The sequence below is a fragment of the Nothoprocta perdicaria genome, unplaced genomic scaffold, assembly GCF_003342845.1.
Source record: "Nothoprocta perdicaria isolate Ctin4 unplaced genomic scaffold, notPer1 scaffold_16, whole genome shotgun sequence".
Lineage (NCBI taxonomy): Eukaryota > Metazoa > Chordata > Aves > Tinamiformes > Tinamidae > Nothoprocta > Nothoprocta perdicaria.
Window position 1 is genome coordinate 2,792,120 of NW_020454760.1, and position 14,028 is coordinate 2,806,147.

Here is a 14,028-nt window from a genome sequence, read left to right on the forward strand (position 1 = left end):
GGCCGCGGCGGCGCCCGGCGGCGGCGGGGCCCGCTGCGAGCAGCACGAGCGGCCTCCGGCAGCCTCGCCGCCCGCTCTCGCATCACTTCTGCTGCGCCCGGCCACAGCCCTCACACTTTTCTTTCCCGGTGCCCCTTGTCCTGCCTCCTCCCGTTCCCTCCTCCTCCTCCTCCTCCTCCCCCTCGCTCGCTCTCTGCCGAGCACTGATTTGCTTCAATAAAACGAATCCCGGTCCCTCGGCAGCGCCTTCTCCTCCTCCTCCTCCTGCTTCCCCGCCCGCTCCGCTCTCTCCGCCCGGCTCGCCTCGATGCGGCTCAAGTTGTGATGCAGCGCGCAGGAAGGGGGAAAATCCCTCCCTCGGATCCGCTGCGGAGGGCAGGTCGTGCCGGCTCGCTCCGCTCATCCCGCCGCTGTCCCCATGGCCCCGCGCTGCCCGCCCGGCCCCGCCGCCTCCTGAAGCAGCCGCGGCCGGGGCCGCTCCGCTGCCGCCCGCGCAGGAGCCGCGCAGGAGCCGCGCAGGAGCCGCGCAGGAGCCGCCCCCGCCGCGCGCTGCTCCGCGGGGCTGCCGCGCTGCCGGCGAGCCCCGCTCCCGGGAGCTGCGCACCGCTGCGCGCCCGCCTTTATTCCGGTTATTCCTAATTTTATCCGCGCAGCTCAGCGCACGGAAAGGCTCTCGCTCCGGAGCCCTGCAGCAGCCGCCGCGTTACCGCGCTGCTCAAGGCGGGCAGGGCGGCAGCAGCCGGGATGTTGGCGACTCCTCCGCTCGGCTACAGCGAGACCTTGGGCGAGCTGCGGGGCTCCCCGGCGGGCTCTGGCACACGGACGTGGTATAATAAGCGCCTGCTTATCTCAGAGCGTCCCTGGGAGGCTTAATTCAGCCGAATCGCGGAGCTCCGAATGCCGTGGTCGTGCTGTGCGCCGGGCAAGCGCAGCCCCAGCACCCTGGGGCGCAGGGTCTCCGAGCCTGCACATGTAGGYGCAAGGCGTTACCCCGAAGGGCAAAGCCCGGGCCCTGCTAAAGCCCAAGGGCACTGGGTGCCCTCACGGGAACACAGGACGTGGGCCGAGGGTCAGAGCACTGCCCGGCCTGGCGAAGGGCTCAGAGCCCGTCTGGGGGCGGCAGCCACRTGCGATACGTCGGGGCCACAAAACGGCCCCGTTGGCCTGGCCGGGACAGGACGGGGGCAGCGCTGCCACCCCGGCACTCCTCCTCCTCCTCCCAGCGAGAGGTTTCRGCGGGCGAAACCGGGTGTGCTGCCGAACGGCAGCGCAGAGGCTGCCCCATCAGCACGCCACACGTAGCCATTAGCCGTAAAGGCTGCAGGGGTGAAAAATTATTCAAATGGCAACTGCATTACAGGCCCCGGGAATTGGGAGCAGCTCCTCGGCACCTCCCTGGGCAGCTGGCGTGGGAAGCGGCCGCATTGGAGCTTGACCGATGACAGGGTCTGGGCAAGTGCCAGCCCTTCGGCGGCCACCTGCATCCCGACGGTGACACTCCGTGCCTGATGCCGGCCCGGCCCCCGGGACCCCAAAGTTGGGAATGAGCTGGGGCATGTCCCGGCTCCAGGATCCTGTGCATCCCCTCATCGGGGAGCCTGCTGCTCCCAGAGAGTGGCACGGTCCTTCCACAGTTTTCCCTGCCAAGCTGTTGCAGGTTTTGTTTGTTAGGCAGCCCATTACTGGGCAATCTGAGCAACTCTCCTCTTCCTAAAATTCAGTGTGAAAGGGATGATGCTTGCTGAACTTCATCCTAAGAAATATTAATAATTATACATGTCACTCCAGATGATAGGCATAAGAAAAGGGTGTTTGCCATTGCCACTCTCACTCGACATTTGTTATAACCTTTAAGGGTAGACAGGAATTCTGGCTTCATCTACCAGATTTTTTWAATGTTTTCTAGTCCTCTCATGGAGAGTAAGGGCTCGGCCATAATTTATGAGTGCTCTGTTTTGACGTAGTTGCTCCCTGAACACAAAAGTTCAATTCAAAAGGAAAATAAAAGGAAGAAGAATGGCTCAAGATAAGCCACTTTCCTAAGAACAATAGCAGAGGGACAGTGCCAGGCTTCTCTGCACTGGAGGGAAAAGACTTAGGAGGCTTGAGAAAAGAGCCCCTGCACAAAGAGCTGGCGGTTATCTGGGGCAGTTAATCTGCGAGCCTGGGTGCCTGGCAGAGCCCCCTTTGCCTATGTCACCCTGCAGACCTGACATCACAAATACAGGCACCCAGGGTTGTTTTTGTGTTATGTGAGGACTCTTTTTTTTCTTCCTTTTATTTTTTTTCCCCACTGCATGTTTTGCTTGCAGCTACTAAGCGCTTTGCTTTAGAGACGCCTTGTTGTGTCGCTGTGCATTCCTGGGCACGCGTTCCCAAGGGCAAAGGCGAGGAAAGGACCGAAGCCGGGGCAGCCCCCTGTGAAGGTGCCCTGGATAAACACAGACTCTATCCACCAGWTAACTAAAGGCCCAGGAGCCAGCAGGGCCACCTTGGCCTGGAACGGTGGCCCGCGGGGAGCAGAGGCCTCTGCACGGGGTTATCTTGGCGCTGCGTGGGCCTTCCTCCCCCTGACCCACGCCACGAGTTGTGCCGTCCTCTGCACGCACGGGCAGCGCCCGCTCCGCTCCCCATCGCCACGAGGGACTTGTTGACATCGGTCCTCAGCGAAAGCGGCAGTCGGGCTGCAAATGCACGACAGCCAAATGCCCCGGGACCGCGGCCCGTCGCGCTCCGAGCCCCTGGCGTCGCTCCGGGGGCAGGGAGGGCCGCACAGCCGCGCGGTGTCCGCAAGCCTCGCTGCGCCCGCGCCGAGCCGGCTGCACTCGGCAGCTTCCGTGCTCGGAGCCCAGCTGCAGGCTCTGCCCCTCCGGCACCCCCCATAGCGCCCTTGGGAGGCCCATCCTTGGGGGGCCCAACCTTGGGGGGCCCAACCCCACCTTTGGAGCCCCCWAACCAGGCGGCGCTGCGAAGGGGCATGGTGGGAATGAGCCCAAGACCCCCGTGTGAAAGCCCAGCGCATGCCGCAGACACCTCCGCGGGGCCGGGCAGATGCCCGCCCAGGAACACTGCTATCGTGTTTCCTATTTATTTATACCGAACGGTCCCTCCCTTCCCACCAGGCTCGCCAGCGGCTCACGCAGCGCCRCGCTGCCCCGCGCTGCCCGTCGCCCTTCCCCTCGCTTTGCCCTCCCGTTCCTTCTCTTTGCTTCTAATGTTCGATTGTGGTCTCTTATCTTAAATTCCTTTTACAGCCCTGGTGGGGGAACAGTTCCTTGCACGCTTGTGCTGCTCTTAACATAATAGGACGTCTGGGTGCTGGCTGAATAATAYGGATAATCAGACATAACACTTCTACAACAGATTTATTTTGGCAGTGACGATGCCCTTTGTCTGATATATGCAGACGTTTGATAACCACGTTGTACTCACACAAATAATTATGAAAAGTAGATGCTAAGCCTGACTATTTAGATTAGCTTTCCAACCTTTTACAAAGCATAAGGCACGGTTTGGCAGCACAGGGCTCCCTAAATTCCTTTCAAGGGCTGAGGCACAGGAGAGTTTACAATTACTTAGGGATGATGTGAAGAGACTCAATCTAAATGTAAATTTGTCCCTCAGAGAGCCCAGTTTACAGTAAGCTAAGCCTAAGCTGTTATTTTCTGCTGTTCAATGGGATCTACTTCAATGACACCATAAGAAGAGCTGTCTGTAATGKCCAGGCTCCGAGTTAGGAGGCAGCGCCGATGTTTAGGAATTGAAACAAAACAGGAAGCGTCAACACAGAAGTTCCCACGTGTGCAGATAGAGCAGCACACATTGGGTTGATTSCAACATTTTTCCCCCTTTATAAGCTCCTGTGTGGCCACGTGGTGCTCAGTGGTCATATGGTCCTGGAGGGATCCTCAGCAGGGCCAGCGGGCGGTACAGGAGACAGCAACAGCTTCACCAGAAAAACGGGTGACTTTTCATGCTCAATCTTTACACAATCTCTCCCTCAACCATTACTTCTTCTTGGAATCACAGAATCACAGAATCACAGAATCACAGAATCACAGAATCACAGAATGGTTGAGGTTGGAAGGGACCTCTAGAGATCACCTAGTCCAACCCCCTGCTCCAGCAGGGACACCAAGAGCACGGGGCACGGGGAGATCCAGAGCCCCACAGTCCTCATCCAGGCTTCAACTCCTGGTCCCTTCAGTTTGGCTGGACTGTGATGGCTCGTTACCCATTTGTACCTCAAAAAACCAAAACTCCCCCAAAACAACACATCAGCYCACCAACCTCTTGCACGTACCTGGGATCTTGTTATCAAACCAGGTAAGCTGGGCTCTCGGTGGCACAGCACCACCTACTACTCACTTCTCTGCTCCCTAACTCTGCAGAGATTAAACACCAGGTCTTAACAAGTCGGCCTTTCCAATTGGAGTTGACAGAGCTCTTCTATTTCTGGTTCACTCCTACATGCTACAGGTGTGRCTCAGCCCAACCAAGCACTGCTGTACGAAACTGGACCAAATCAAGACTTGCACAGCCATGAAACACTTGTCTGGTTTGAGCATCTGGAGTTTTGGTGACGTTTGGAGGTTCAACCGTCAAATAAGTAGAGAGTTGCTGGCAATCGAAGGCTGGCTGGACCCAAGAAATGTGCTCTGTGCCTTTCTTGTAGACACTGTGGAGTCCACGTGGAACAGGCGCATAAATCTATCAGATATTCAGGGAGGAAAGAGGAAAAAGAGCTYGTGTACTTGCTAAACACAGATGCTTTTCATAGATTGTGGCAGCTGAAACTGATATGCCTACTGGAATATGTTGTTGTAAGTTACAGTTTGATACTGCCTCAGCACCAGAAGTATTTCATGCACTTATGAAACATAGATTTTAAAAGCCTAGGAGGCAGATTAATAAGATGACCGCTGTCTGGCAGTGTTAGTTTGGATATTCTGCAAAGGAAAGTGTCATCTACACACTGAGCAAAAAATCAATCTTATAATATGATAAATTTCCCATTTCTAATGTACAGTTGGCTGAGGAAAGCTGCAGAAAATATATTCTACACACACAAACACCTCTGATAACTAACCAATATCCAAATATAGCAAACATTCAATAGGATTAACTTCCTAGATATATCCATGCCAAATTTAGCAATTAAAGCTTCAGTATTTTTCCACAGTTTCATTCCCACTGTATTATTGTCCCTGCCCCTAGCACCTCTTCAGCTCTTTTTCTGACCATGTTTATAGGAGACAGATCCCAGGAGAAAATAAATCCTTTTTTTTTTTTTTTTTTTTTTTTCATTCCCACTTCAGCTCCTTCAGTTCCTTAGATTCTGTATTGTCTTTGAGCAGATTTACTGTATTTTTTTTTTCCAGAGATCTATTTCCAATTGATCCTAAACCTTTAGGACCTCAGACCTTAGGGCTGGTTTCCCACAAAGATCTGGCCAGCTTTGAGTTGAACCTGGCTTTGGAGACAGCTGCTCCCCTGCTTTTGTGTCTGAGCCAGCCCAGAGCAATTGCTCTTGCCCATGTCCTGACTGAGACAGGTTGGGGGTGGCTCTGTCCTGGGCACCTGCTCCTCCTTAGGATCCAGGGAGCCATCGGAGCAGCTCTGCTTCCTGGACAGTGTCTCCAGGTGGAATTTCCTGTCCAACGCTCCCACTGGAGCTTGGGGCTCTTCACTCCATGCTTGGCGCACGGCAGCCAAGTGCTCGGTGATGCAGGACCTTGGCACCGGAGTACGTAGTTCCTTCCTGCAGCCTGGCCTCCTCGGAGCTGGCTCCACAACCGGCTGAGAAATCAGTGATTTTTAGGGAACATGTAAACTCACCCCCACCTGCCAGTGACTGAGTGCTGAAGCATAAAGGCACAKAAGACAGGAACCAGGAATGCCTAATTCCCAAAGAGAATTCTTGCAGGGAGAAGCAAATGATACTGGCTTCCGTACCTCTGCAGGATATTTGGAAATGGATCACTGTTTGAAGAGGAGAAGAGAGGCACAACGGAGCTACAATGGTGTGTAGGATGCACAATGTGCCCAACCAGGCTCCATACTCTCCCAGCAAAGAGGTCATTATTTACTTTAATTTGCAGATTCAAACCAATGCTGCCAACAGCTCCTCTTCAGAAGCCAAACATTAGCCTTGCTTTCTTTACAAACTTGTCTCACRGTTAATACAATTAATGCAACACTAACAATACTTGCAGCATATTGCAATCTTTATGGGAGCTGTGGAGGAACCAATAATGTCTGTTTTCTTTTCATCTGGAGCAAACAGTTCAGCAACGAAGCTTTTCACTAAGATAGGCAGTCAAAAGTCCACCAACAATATTTCAGATCAGCAGAACATTTGTTACTGTACTGTATCGAGAAAGAAGTGTCCTTAATACGTATACTGATTGAATAGCATTCAAAAAGAAAATTAAGTAATGATACTACTGTGATATCTTTTCTGAACTTTGCCCTATTCTGATTTCAGGATGGTTTGAAGCAGTTAAATGGCATTTAGCTTACATTTATAAACGGAATTGCTCACATTTTATAAAAAATAAGGTACAATCTGATAATTAATTAGTGCATCTCAGTTTGCAGGGTTCATTTCAGAAATACGCTGAGGAGGGAGAGTGCAGGAAAAYGTGTATTTATCTTACCTTGCTTGAACTCTATTCTCCAGCTCCTGAAAGCAGAAAAAGCCTTTTTTCTTTTTTTTTTTTCAGTTTCTTGCCTGGTAGTGGAACTACAAGCCTGAATATTTTCTATATATAATAGTGAGCTTACAGCATGGTGAAAACACATGGATGTTAAACCTGTCGGAATGCCTTCCATAGGCATAATTACTCCAGTATTCACACAAAGACCTTTTTTACATTCAAAACAAAACAAAAACGGAGATTCTTGGATATGTGTCTTGGTCTGGGAGGTAATCACAAGTTCCCTGAACTTTCTTATACTAACATTGGGCTAGCAACTTCCCGATCTAACTGAGGGCTGAGGAGAGGCCCCTTGTGCAGGAGCGTGGGTCTGGGAGCCCTGCTGCCGCCCCCTGCGCCGTGGGGCGAGCCTGGCAGCGCCCAGGGGGTGACTCAGCCGCGGCTCCCTTGCAGGCGCTCGTTAAAAACAGCAGAACGAAACCAGGGAGACTTCCACAGAATGGGTAACACGCTCCTAATGTGCCCAGAAATTTATGAAGTGCAAGGAAACAGCAATTGCCACTTGTTTTTATTTTATTTTATTTTATTTTATTTTATTTTATTTTATTTTATTTTATTTTATTTTATTTTACTTTACTTTATTTTATTTTGTTTTATTTTACTTTATTTTATTTTACTTTACTTTACTTTATTTTGTTTTATTTTATTTTATTTTATTTTATTTTATTTTATTTTATTTTATTTTATTTTATTTTATTTTACTTTATTTTATTTTACTTTATTTTATTTTATATTTTATTTTACTTTATTTTATTTTATTTTACTTTACTTTTATTTTATTTTATTTTATTTTCTGCGGCATTTTGATAAATCTCTCTTAGAAACTCATCGACAATCTTTCTGGTAAAGATTTGAAAACTGACTGCACGGTGAGGAGTTTGTGGGGATAACTGGCAAAGGTGGGAAGTGGTTAATAGCGGAAATTTGCCAGGAAATATTACAATACAATTGTTATTTTCAATCTATGTATTAACAATTAAGACGTGAATGAAGGAGCAGTAAATTTGCTCAAGTCTGTCGGGCTCCAGGAAGATCTTAATGAAATTAGCTAAGTGGCCATTCTATAAAAAATTTTACTTTAGGTCTGTGGAAGACAGTAGATAAAGCTGAGTGACTAATTTCTAAAATGTGTCAGCTATTTTTAGCTTCTGTATATGTGTGTAAATCACTAAAGATGCACTTACGGTTTTCCAAAATTCATTACTTACTTCAATTATCTTCTATTCATAAATTGTGTATGTCAAGTTACGTCCACTGGAGCAAACAGGGCCTCAAAACTCGCGCCCTGATTCCTGCTTCTGGGTTGCTGGAATCTGGAAGCAGCGACACACATTGATTTCTGTGCTCTTAAACCCAGAGTAACCTTCACTTATGCACTGATTAACTATGACAGAGACTTCCAAATGTTTAGAATTAGCTTCATTAAGAAAAGTGAAAAAGAAATGCATGATAGAGTAGAATATGTAATGACAAGACAAGTAACATGAATTATTTCTTCTTCTCTCTTCCATTTTGTACCAGAGGGAACTCCACAGAGTTTTAAAAAACAAGCTGAAACGTATACTCTACCCCATAGCCTCAGCTCCAAGGAAAGCTTGGTTAAAAAATTCAAAGGAACATTTGGGGAATTACAGGAGCAATAGTGAATTGGGGGAATAGATAATTAATAATAATAAAAATGGAATTGTGACAAAAATTCATAGAAAGAATGCAGTGAAGCTCAGACAACCTGTAGGACTCAAGATGATTGAACAAAGATCACTGGGGCAATTTTTTAGTGTAGGAATTTTGTCAGGATTGTCAGGGAATTTTTCAGTAGTTAGGAATATAACCTTAGTTTGCTTTAAAAAGGAACTGCTCTGTGGGTTAAAAGTAAGAAAATTGTGTTGGGCAACACCACCTAAAAAAACCCCAGATATTCGGGAATCTTAAAATGTGTGTGCTGAGAAAAGTTTGGATATGAGAAGTTTGCCAGCCTTCTGTCACTGTGGAAAGACCTGAGCTTGAGAGTTTTAGCAGTGTGTAATACCTGCTGCCCATTTCAGTGCGCCRTCCTAACAGACCCATCCCACACATCGCGGCCTTGGTCGCACCAGCACTTTGTGTCTCTCTGCACTTTATGTTATCGGAGGAAGAAGCCACTTATCCCTTAATGGGGAAAAAACATCATTCCAAAGAGCACCAGCATAATGTGGCATTTAATGGGGAACAGGGCACTGCAGCCTGATTTTAACAACAGCAGGTTTATATTTGTTCCACTTCTCATTTTTAATTCATTGTCACAAATGCATTAATTTTGCATCGCTTGCATCATGCATGAGGCCCTTCCTGTAAAGGGAACACTAACAGTCCATTATTTTTATCTTTTTTCCCCCTATTCTGTTTCAGTGTTAGKCACTCTTGCTTTCCTCACATGAATCAACGCTGCTTCTCCCCCAGAATGAGTGCGTGGGACTCCTCAGGAAAAAATGCCGATGCTAAAATTGGGGCACTTACTTCCCTGTAGTGCTGAACCCTGAGCAACAACGTGAAGCAGCACACACGGGGCCCTCGCTCCAAGAGCAACACGCACCCGACCGACTCGCTCACCTCTCTGCTGCCTGCCACAAGTGTGGGGTCCACGTCTTGCCCTGTTTCTGCGGGTCACACGAGTTCCCCCCTCATTTCTTTCGGGCTCTCGCAGGAAGGAKCTCCAGTGCCGCCCTCCAGAGAGATACACCAGTTTTTACACCACTTCTGTTCTCTGCTGAAGCGCAAGAAAAGTCTTAAATGTCTGTTAAGGTGCCAGTTCATCACTAACCATTTCTGAGCTCATCATCCCTTCTAAAGTTAAAGCTCTGTGCAGTTGCTTTTCTTGTAGATTCTGCACACTGTGCTTTTTCGACTAATGAAAAGAGCTTATAATCTCAACAGGCAAAGAGACTGTATTCTGTATTATTCTGTATTTGTATTATACATCAGAGATATATAGTCTGCATTATTTATGTATGTATTATTCATTTTCTCAAAGAGACAAGAAAATATGAAGCGAATGCTGCAGTGTAGGCTAACATTTAACTGCGCTAAGTGACCTCATAAAAGAAAAGAACATTCAGCATACAGAAAAACCAGACTCCCTTTGGCATAAGGTTTATCCTCCTTTACTGCTTTTTCCTTTGAGCATCCCCYTGCCTTTGTTATCTCTGCCTCCTGCTTTCTCATCTCACCCGGCTCTTGTTCGTTCACTGCACCAAAGCCACGCTTGCCCTTTGGGCCATGGGACTGCTCTCTCCAAATCCTCCTCCTTGCCTGCAGTGTATTTTTTAAGATCTTATCCTATCATCTTTGTGGGTTTGCTTCTCTCCACACATGAAATATGAAAATGCTGTGCTTCTGATCAGCAGGGGAGGACGCTGGAGGCCTGTCGAGTTTGAACCCACTATGTTTAAGTCTGGCACTGGGTTAGGACAGAAAAATACTGTGCAAAGTTGCATTGGGGTAAATTGGGGTAAATATTGGGACCGCATAAGCCACCAGTTGAAATCTTGTTGTGATAGAAGCCACAAAATACACCATTAAAAACAGAAGGACACAACACATCGCTTCAGTGTCAGAAATGTCACATTTGGGACACTTGTCCTTTCAGAATTTTCAAGGAATGTACTAATTAGCTTGATGTATAAGTATATAAATACTAGGAAGCATAGCATTTTTATCAGCATTTACGGCTTCCTCTTTAACAATGGAATAATACCTGCCCTTCGCACTTGGCAAATATTAATTTTATGGCATGCCCGGGATAAATGAGGTTACAGCTCTGCTGAGTTATTCATGGCTCCCGCAGCTAATCCCTGCKCTCGGACACACTAGGACAGGAGCCGCGGTTAGGACAGCTCCCAGGAAGCAGCGGGTCCCTGTGGGACGGGGTAAATCAGCTCCTGGCTTTCCCCGGGGAGGTGGCATTGTCGCTGGTGACTTCGGGGACCGGGGCCACCTCCGCTGCAAGCCCTGGGGCTCGAGGCCGCCCGCTCTCGCCTGTGTCCCTTCGCTCCGGCCCCAACAGCCCTGCGGCCTCAGGAAGCAACAGCCAAACTACAGGCGGAGTCTCCGGTTGTGTCTGGCCTGCTTGGCAACRCGCTGCATCCGTAAACCTGGGAATACAGGAGAAGTGCAGAGGGTAACACAAGCTGCGAGGAAAGCRCTACTGGGCGGCACGCTTCGTTTTGGTTTATGTTCTTGGCATCTTGGTGAATTTGACCATCGGGGTTGTTACTTCCAAGCTTTATCTAAAAGGTGGTGCTAAATAATGATACTSTTCTTATTTTTTATTCTCAGTGTTCCAGATTTGATATTCTACATTGTTTTAAATGAATACAATTCTCCAGGCAAAGCTAGCTAGTGTAAAGTTAAGAACTGAAGTCCACGTTGTTAACTTGAGGCTGCGACACACTAAAAAGCAAAGCCCTTTACAGAATACTACAACATATATTACAGAACTAAGCTTTTCAAATCAGGATATTCAGGATTAATGCAACATTTAAATCCAAACATCATGAATGGAAAAAAAAAATATGGCCTGGCATAACCCCCCATCTGACTGCCTTATCCTAATGTTATGTAAGAATGTACATAAGGAAAAATATCATCCCTTTTGTCCTGTGGTGACATCAGGAGGGAAAAAAGCTATTTTAAAACATTAAATCATTTTCAAATTTATATCTTTATCTCATCTGAGATCCTAAACACTAAAATACTCAAATCCAAACTGTATGGCTCTAGTTATCATCATAGCGGAGAGCTCCTTTTGTTGGGATCCTCAGTCCTGCATTTTCCGTTTTGGCACTCGCATCTTAACTGACATCTGAACTCTCACATTTGGCAGTTTGCACCTTTGGAGATGCCCAGGTCCGTGACCCTTCTGGAATAACCACAGCCCCGCTGCACTGTATTTTGTTTGTTAGTATGTGACAGATATTCTCAATGCTGGCTCGGTCTTGAAGTTATTTGCATTTTGGGGCAAAAATGCCAAGATCATATTGTCACATGAGACAGCATCTCCTCTCCTTTGTATGTCCTGTGCCTTCTTTGTAACAGCTCAGCACAGGGACYGTGTTTTACACAAAGCAGAGTGCGTAACCAATGCCCTTATTTAGGAATACACCACGTTCCCATTCCGTCCGCCTGCAGTGCCCCGCAGCAGGACGGGATTTACTGGAGAGCCTGTGAGTGGCAGCACCACAGCCTCGCACCCCAGAGCACCCTTGGGATCGCGGCCCTTCCTGTCGGAAAGCAAGAAGGGGCCGCTCAGAGCAGCCCCGGGTCTTCCCACCCACCTCCTTCCCGGGATGGAGGCGCGGGAGGCGTCACGGCATCCTCAGCTCCGCTGCTCCCATCCCTGCCCAAGCTCCYGGAGAAATGCGCTGCCTTTGAAATGCATGGGCCAGGATATTATTGAAGGACTGATGCCTCCCGACTCCTGGCGCGGTTCATCCCGCTTCTTTGTCTAGCTGGCAGGGAGAGGGGGGMCTAGGGGGATGCTGGATTATCCTCAAAACCCAGCAACAAAAGCCAGAAAAGCTCTGCCTTAGGCATTTCATAATCCACATTTCTAGAGAATTACTAAGTATGCCTGAATTATCTCCGGGAAAAATCTGGCCCGTTTTAAAATAGTCATTCATAAAACTTGCAAAACATTTCACCTCCAAACAGTTTCAAAGCCAACAGGAGTTTTAGTCTGATCTGGTACCTGCTATGGCCTAGCAAAACAAAACTAAAAACAGCAGGCCACTGAATTAGTAGAATTAGCTAATATTTACACTCCCTAAAGCTTTGTTTTACAATCATCTGCTTTACCTTTACACCACTAATGCTACACAGATAAAACTAGTATCTAAGTACTACTAGAAGCACTATGATGGAAGTTTGGACAAAAGGAGGGAGAAAATACAAGTTTTTGGTCAAGTGAATAATTATCTTTTAATACGAAAGACCTTTACAGCTGGAAGAGAACTAAGGAATTTGCTTCTATGAGTATAACACGGGAGAGAGGGATTTGGGTATTTGTTTATTGATTTATTTACTTTTAACAAAGGAAAACAACTAGCTAGTCCTTTCTCCTGCTACCAGCTAGATAGCATGCGATGGCTCAAAATGCTGATGTGCTAAATTGCATTAGTCCCCTCCCCTCCTGCTAAGGGAATTCAAGCTTCAATGGCAAATTCAACGTCCTAATGGGATTACGGGGTCGTTCTCAATAGGAGCCCGTAGGGTGGCAATAAGATGGGCGAGGGAGCCCCATGTGTCCTTGGTGAGTGGCTGAGTGGTTAACGCCGGCAAGGGAGGGTGCAGGGAGACATCAGTGTGAGGGACAGTGCTCCATCCTGCAAAGTCCAGCTGGCTGCTGAGCGAGGCATGAACAGTGCCAAGCGGYGGCCACGGGGAAATTGCCCCGGTTTTAATCTCTGTGCCTTCCAGCTGGTGTCAGTGCAAGGGGGACAGGACAAAGGACCTCACGCTGAGGCAAAGATCATTAAAATGAAATGTCAGGAGGCCGTGGAGATCACTGTGCCATCTATTAGATATTATTTTCAGTTGAATGCAAATTTTTTTCTTTGTTATGCAGTTTGATACTACTATTATTATTCGACCCTTCATCCACTACAYGTCCTTCTATAGCTTGATTCCCTTTTTATCCTGCTTTCATAATGAAGGTGCCTTCTAGTCATCTCCACCAGCTAATCAAATTGCTTTCTCTTCATTACTCACATGGAGGCTTCTGAGGCTAGCTGAAATATATGATCTGGACTTGAATCCCATGGAAGAGTTGAAGCTATGCCAGAAACAAAGTGTATTGCTACGTTATTCTTGCCGTCATACTGAGACCTGATGACACATTTCATAATAGCAGGCATTTAGTCACAAATACACTCAATTACTATACATACTATATATAAGATGTGTTTGTTCTTCATACACTGACTTCAGTGAAAAATAATAATAACTTTTTATGTCACTTATCCATCCAAATTGTGTCCACTGTAGGGCCATATGAAAGAGAGAAAGTTTTTGAATGAAGACAAGAGTTTGTTTTATACAGTATTTTTTCCAGGGCAAAGATATTTCTGAGCCAGAGGACAACACCACCCATTTAAGCAGTCTGCAACCTGCCTGCGCTGATCCTCTGGGCCCAGTTTAATTCACAGCAGTTCCCATCCAGAGGATTTCCATCGGAAGCAGTAACATCAGACTGCCATGAAAAATGTTTACACAGGCAGAAGGGCCCACAGTGCCCTGAGACTGCTCGTGTGAAGCAGGACAGGAGAGGCGAGCC